At 39.4% G+C, this 7,500-nt stretch overlaps 1 protein-coding gene across 1 annotated transcript in view; it reads right to left on the bottom strand.

Annotated features, from left to right (window-relative positions):
- The window catches only part of LOC144968808 (beta-1,4-N-acetylgalactosaminyltransferase bre-4-like), a 26,759-nt gene extending 23,557 nt beyond the window's left edge, over positions 1–3,202 (bottom strand). Inside the window, exon 1 of the mRNA XM_078907514.1 lies at positions 3,076–3,202. The gene's annotated coding sequence lies outside the window, so the exon portion shown is untranslated. The remainder of the gene's footprint in view (positions 1–3,075) is intronic.
- Positions 3,203–7,500: the final 4,298 nt, after the last annotated feature.

Raw genomic sequence — 7,500 nt, 5'->3', positions numbered from 1 at the left:
GTGCGGGTTTCGTGGTCTTGTGCAATGAAACACACATTCGGATCTGTAGGTCCAGTCCAGCTGTGGGTAGCGCAAAATTGAATCCTTGGAAAAGGACATTTACTCACATTCTTTCCCCGCACTCAGAGGTAAACTTGGCCAGCAACGCAGTTGTCTCTGTCAAAAACAAAAACAAACAACAAAAAAAACCCCAACGTAATAGCACTTTACAGGCTTCACATGTCCAGTCCTAGATGTAAGTGTTGTAGTCGGCTCTGGACTCTTTGCAAAGCGCCCTGTACAGGTGATGTTGATATTGCTCTATATAAAAGTCAAATCGAAAGTTTATCACCACTAGGCCATTTAAGTCTTTATCAAGTTATTATTTTAGCCCTGCTTCATAAGGCAAAGAAAACGTTGTCCCTCAAAACCATTAGGCCCATGGAGCCGGAGTTTATCCCGGATACTACAGCATGAAACGAACAATGCCAATGGCTTGCTATCCTTGACTATAAGGCTAGTCTATCGCGAAGTACTTTCTGGCAGATCTAACAGACCCAGCCACTCAATCACTGATCACTGCTGGGTGGGCTGAAAAAATTCTCGACTGCTTCCGGGATCGATCACGGCCCCATTGTTGTGAGAAGCGAGTGCTCTACCAACTAAGCTATCGGGACCAGCAGTTCATAAGGTAACCACCCTAAATTGTTTTATGTGCACTTGAATTACCTTTAGGGATGACGTAGTCATTGGTAAAATGTCTCACCGCATTCTTCAATACAGTGTGTTTTAATCATTGACACTTTCAGGCTTAAATAACTCAAGAACAGCTGCAATGACATCAATTTGGTTTTCAACATATTGATCCAAATTTATTAATGTTGTTTTCTTCTGATATCTTACTTGTGATTTTGTGTTTGCAAAATCGTTGAATTTAAAACTCCAAGTGACAACCACCATTTTGAATGACAAGCCCCAAGCGTCTCTCCAATTCGTCCCATATCTTTTGCAGCATGAGCAATGTGACAGAGCGAACGACAAAGAGTTACTGAACTTTTCCTTTTACGGTTGTTTTGTTTTGTTTTTAAGGGTTTTACGGCGCTTGCAACACATTAAGGTCATATCAGCGCCAGTAAAAAGGAAGAAAATGGGATAGTAAAATGTTCTAGAACTACAATTAAAGCACAAAAGAAAAGGTAAAACAAAGGGGAATTGGTTCAAATAGGCAACAGATGTAGATTCCAAGAGCATACCGCCAAAGTACTTAGAGATCACCTAAAAGTCTCATCCAGACACAAGCACAGGTCCCAACTAAAAGGAATACACTCAAATGTTTACCAATCATATACTCGTAATATAATATGTAGACTAAACATAATACAATGCATAACAGAGAGATGATTTACAAGGAAAAAAATATCATCTCCCAAAACTATAACTATACATTCGACTGTTTCCATCCCAGCCAAGGAACTCCGGCAAGGATCAGGACAAAACTATGTAATCTCATTCCAAGATAATGACAGGAAACAATTGGAAAACGGGTATGGGGGATAGAAGACACAGCATGTACCTCCCTGCCCACTATGGGAGGTCAGGATCCCCACCCAGCCTTTTACGGGAACACACCCATCGACTGCAATCCGAGCGTTGAACCCCATGAAAAAAAACATTTAAAACTTGCATATTTCCGTTCAGTTGAATTGGAAAATATAGTCAGGTTTTTTAACACACTAAAACTTGGCAACAATGCGGTTGCTTTGGTGAATAGACCATATAATAACCGTTATCTGTGTCAATTTTCAGTATCCTGTGTCATTTTGTTTCTGAGGTATGTGGGAAGGAATCTTATTTATGTAATCGATCTCGTACCACCCCATAAAAGACAGTGCCCAAGAACGATAATCAAAAAACAGAAATCTGAAAGTAAAAAGAAAACGATATTTATCTTTGTCGAAATTTAACAACAAATAACAACTGAAAACAACAAATACCAACTGGTAACAACAAATAACAACTGGTAACAACAAATAACAACCGATAACAACAAACTGATAACAACCGGTAGTACTGAAAACCGAAATCCACTCAAGTTGGGAGTGAACCAGAGACTATGGGAGGTGGGCACCAATGGGAATTGAACCAGAGACTATGGGAGTTTGCACCAGAGGATAGTGAAACAGATAATAATATGGGAGAAGGGCACCAGTAAGAGGTGCACCAAAGGCTATGGGAGGTGGACACCAGTTGGGATTGAACCCGGGACTATGGGAGGTGGACACAAGTGGGAATAAACCTGGGACTATGGGAGGTGGATACCAGTAGGGAGTGAACCCGGGAGTATGGGGAGTTGACACAATTGGGGAGTGACCCTGGGACTGTGGGAGATGGACACCAGTGGGATTGAACCCGGGACTATGTGAGGTTGATATTAGTGGGGAATAAACATGGGACTATGGGAGGTTGACACTATTTTAGGTGAACCCGGGACTACGAGTGGTTGACACCAATAGAGAGTAATCCAGAGACTACCAGAGGTTAACATTGGGAAATGAACCTGAATCTGGGCCTGTGGGAGGCGGAGACCAGTGGAGACTGAACCCGGGACTAGGCGGGACCACTATGGGAGGTCGGGAACCCCACCCAGAACCCGGGACTAGGTGAGGTGGGTGCCAGTAGGGGAGTGAAGCGGAGACTAGAATCAAAGCATTTTTTGTTTTATCAGTTGTTATTTGTTGCTGTGTGTTGTTATCAGTTACAGTTGTTATTTGTTTTATTAGTTGTTATCAGTTGTTATTTGTTGCTATCAGTTATCCGTGACTTGTTGTCATTAGTGACTCTTTATCAGTTGTTATTTGCTGTTATTTGTTGTTATCAGTTAACCGTTGTTATCAGTTATTATTTGCTGTTATTTGTTGTTATCAGTTAATTGTTGTTATCAGTTGTTATTTATTGCTGTTATCAGTTATTATTTGTTGTTATCAGTTGTTATCTCGACAAAGATCAACACCCAAAAGAAAACTATTAAGGGGTAGAAAAAGCATTTATATTAATTTTTTTGTTTTTGTTTTTGTTTAGTTTTGTTTTCAAACTCACCTGACTAAAGAAATGAATACACTGCACAATATACTACTATGGTCAAGCACGTCATGACAACTGAAACCAAGATAACAATTGTAGTCACTGGTGACAACCTGTCTTCTATTTATTTTCAATACAGGAGCCGTACATAAGCATTTTTAATAATGGTGGATAACAACCGAGGAAATGGTGGATAACAGCAGGGGATTTTTTTTTAATCCATCCGACATTGATTATTATATTTATGAGTAGATTATAAACGTAAGAAAAACCTGGCACTTTTAAGGTTTAGTTTAGTTGTTAAAAATAGATCTTAAAAAATATTTTTACAGTTTTATATATCGTGAAAAATATGAGGGAAATGTAGCCAAAATCGGTTTATTACAAAGAATCGATCTAGAGTTAATAAATGTTTGTGTTGTGTGATGCAAGCGATGGTACAATGTGTAAAACGCGTAGAATTCTTGAGAAAATTTACATTAAATTGACCCAACTATTGGGAGATCTCTGTGGTGCAATTATAGCACGTCTGACCGGTAGTCAGGAGGAGGTCTAAGGTTCAATCCCCATTCGAGGAATATTGATTTTAATCGGGTTGATTTTTTTTTTCTCTTGTATTTTCTTGTCTTGCTTTGTCTGGCACTGTTTCATGCACACTTTTAAAAATATTTATCATACACCGGTGCCTGCTCCCTGGTTTCTAAATTCGTCATCGATTAAAATAAAAAATGGGAGCTACTCTCATGTCTTCGTCCTCGTCCCCTCGTGTTCAATGTTTGTGTCGTGTAATGCAAGCGAGACTTCACAGCTTAAAGCGGTAAAACGCGTACTTTTGTGAAGAATATAGGCACGAAATCCTTCCAACTGTGATGTAATCGTAGCACGTCTGACCGATAATCAGGAGGTCTGAGGTTCTATCGCCAGGCGAGGAAATCTTATTTTTTGGGGATGTTTTTCTTCCCTTACATTATTCGTTCTTGCTTTGTGTGGCGCTGTTTCATTTACACTTTTTCAGGTCGTTATCTTACACCAGTACCTGATACCTGCTCCCGAATTTCGATAATACGTGTATTGCAGCAGAGAAGGAAACGTGAAAAGATTGTAGACAGGTTCTGCAAATCCCTGACTTAAGAGATGGTGGTGATGACGATCATGACCACGTGGGCAATGATGATGATGGTGATGATGATGATGATGATGATGGTAATAATGATGACGTGTGAGAGGAAATATGAGGATGGGGAGGAGGAGGAGGAGGTGGTGGTGGTGGAGAATAAAAGGTTGATTTCGTCAAACAGGTAACAACTTTATGTGGCGGATGGCCAACAAGAAATATAGAGCTCGAGCTTTTAAAAAGCGCAATATCCACCCAGAAAGATCAAAGCGCTTTACAAAGTGTTCCTGACCAATAATAGCAGCACGTAACGTGTAGTACTAGTACGAGACACGACGACGTCTGTCAGGCGATAATATTACAATTTTTTTCTGACAGAGACAACCATGTTCATGGTCCCGTATTCATTTGACACATGAGTACGGTAAAAAGAGCCTTTTCCAAGGACTAAACTATGCGCCGAAATTAGGACCTTCCGATCAGAAAGCGAGTGTCATACCACAAGACTAATAAATAGGCGCATATAAATGAATGGACATAAATCGCGACAGAAAAAGAAAAGATTAGAGAGAGAGAGAGAAGAGAGAGAGAGAGAGAGAGAGAGATAGAGAGAGAGAGAGGGAGAGAGAGAGAGAGAGAGAAGAGAGAGAGAGAAAAGAGAGAGAAGAGAGAGAGAGAGAGAGAGAGAGAGAGAGAGAGAGAGAGATGTTTTTGTTTGTTTTTAAGGGTTTTACGGCGCTTGCAACACATTTAGGTTATATCAGCGCCAGTAAAAAGGAAGAAAATGGGATAGTAAAAAGGTCTAGAATTACAATTAAAGCACCCAAGAAAAAGTAAGACAAATGGGAACTGAGAACAAATAGGGATCAGATGTAGATTCCAAGAGCATACCATCAATGTACTTAGTTTGAAATCACCTACAAGTCTCATCCAGACACAAGCACAAAATCCAACAAAGAGGAACACACTCAAATGCTTACTACATTATACATTAAAAATAAAAATAATAATATATAACAGAGAGATGATTTACAAGGAAAAAAATACCATCTCCCAAAACAATAACTATGCATTTGACTGTTTCCCTCCCAGCCAGGACTCCGACCAGGGCCAGGAAAAAACCCAAGTAATCTCATTCCAAGACAAAGGCAGAAAGCAGATGTTGGAAAACAGATATACGGGTATAGAAGACACGGGTATGTACCTCCCTGCCCGCTGTGGGAGAGAGAGAGAGAGAGAGAGAGAGAGAGAGAGAGAGAGAGAGAGAGAGAGAGAGAGAATTACTCATCAAAATATGGCCCTATCTTCAAAAATATATCATTTTTCTTGTACAGCACCAACTTTATTGTTACAAAATAAAACTGATAGGCTTTTGATACATTGCCAATAGGAGAGAAAATTTGGTCATGCATTGGCGACGACTGTTATATAATTTGGGAAGGAAGGAGGAAGGTGGGAAGGGCATTCAAGCCGTTGTGAAACGAACTAATACAGTGTCATTATCTTATAAAGGGAATTTCAATATGGTTTATTTGTCGACATTTTCATTACACGTGTTAAGAGATATGCCAGCCTGTTCCCTATTCAGTGAACAATACTTGGTACTATGCTACTGAATAGCCAGAGGCAAAGGCTTAATCCTCTCTGTATAATAATGCTCATACAACATTTTCGAATTTTCACAACCAATAAGTACTTAAATGAATATTGATTTACTTACTTTAAAAGGTTATAGGAAATTTTATGTTTATGTAAAAGGAAAACAATTGATGTTTTGTTTTCTTTTCTTTTTTTATCAGGCTGATCTGAGACAAGCTGTCGCTATTAAATTCAGTATACTTATACTAAACAAAAGCATTTTCGATCATAGCACAACGTTACAACAACAACAAAACCTTCGAGAAAGCAGAAGAGGATTGATAGGAGAATGCAGTGTTGGGATCTCCTAAAAAGGAGACTTTTTTTTCATATTTTTAATCATTCTCAGGGGGGAAGCGGGAGGGGGAGAGAACCCTCCCCCTCCTCATTCAATCCCCCAACCTCATTGTGTTACAAAACTAAGGGGGGGGGGGGATGAAAGAACGAAGTAAGGCCAATAAAAATTATTTTTTTAAAATTTAGCTGTATATAGCGCAATATCCACTAAATGTGCTCAAAGCGCTTTACAATGGGTCCCTGGTCAACAGCAACATTTAACATGTAGGACGGGACATGACGCTTGTTAGGCGATATTACAATTTTTCGGACAAAGACAACGCTGTTAACGGCCAGGTACTCATTTACACCTGAGTGCGGTGAGAGAATGTGGGTAAAGAGCCTTTTCCAAGGACTCAACTATGCGCCGAGCGCGAGGCTCGAACCCAGGACCTTTCGATCCGAAAGCGAGTGTCATACCACTCGACCACATAGCCGCACAATAGAAATTTCTCCGCCAAGAAAAACAAATGAGTCCAAACAGTAAAAGCATTTTACACTACATATTGATTTCTGGTGGATTATGCGGTCATTTTCGTGTTTAACACACCATACAATATGAAAATGAGTGGTTTTGTAAAGGTTTTGTGAGTTGGGTGGGATTTGGCGGTCAATAGAAATTAGTCCGATAAGAACAACTTTAGAATCCAGGCAATAAAAGCATTTTATTGATGTATTGATGTATTGATGAATGTATTGATGAATGGACCAAAACTGTGACATGTTATATTGCATTTTGTGTGGATTTGTGCGTGGAAAAAAAAGAAATTAAGATATTTCCTAACAATAAGCCATGGGTTACAAAGCGACTTAAATATTTACTCAATGAAAAGAAAATTGCCTATATGAGTGGTGACATTAAACTAGAATTTGAAAAGGGAAAGGAGATCAAAAATACAATAAAAGAAGAAAAGATTGAATACAAAAACAAAATGGAGCGACAACTGAGATCGGGCTGCGCAAGGAAAGCATGGGAGATGATAAAGCAAATGGGAGGAGTAGACCAAAAGAAACGAACATTCCCACAAGGAAAAACGAAAACTGATGTCAACAAATTAAATGATTTTTACTGTCGTTTTGACAGGCTCCCATCTGTTCACAACAGTTTATCAAATAACAATGAGCCACCTCCAGATGTTGAAGAAGAAACTGTAAGCTCCCTCTTCCGGAGATGTAAAGAACATAAAGCACCAGGACCAGACAACATTACCGGAACTATTTTGAAAAACTGTCACCAACAACTGGCTATACCTTATACAAAACTTTTTCAAAGGTCAATCGATGAACAGTCAGTACTTTGGAAAACAACGATTGTCGTTCCAGTTCCAAAAAAGCGTTGTCCGACCGTATTG

This window comes from Berghia stephanieae, chromosome 3, assembly GCF_034508935.2.
Source record: "Berghia stephanieae isolate SIO BIC M18660-M18661 chromosome 3, UCSD_Bste_1.3, whole genome shotgun sequence".
Taxonomy (NCBI): domain Eukaryota; kingdom Metazoa; phylum Mollusca; class Gastropoda; order Nudibranchia; family Aeolidiidae; genus Berghia; species Berghia stephanieae.
The sequence above is the reverse complement of the archived record's forward strand: the minus strand, read 5'-3'. Positions and strand labels throughout refer to the sequence as shown.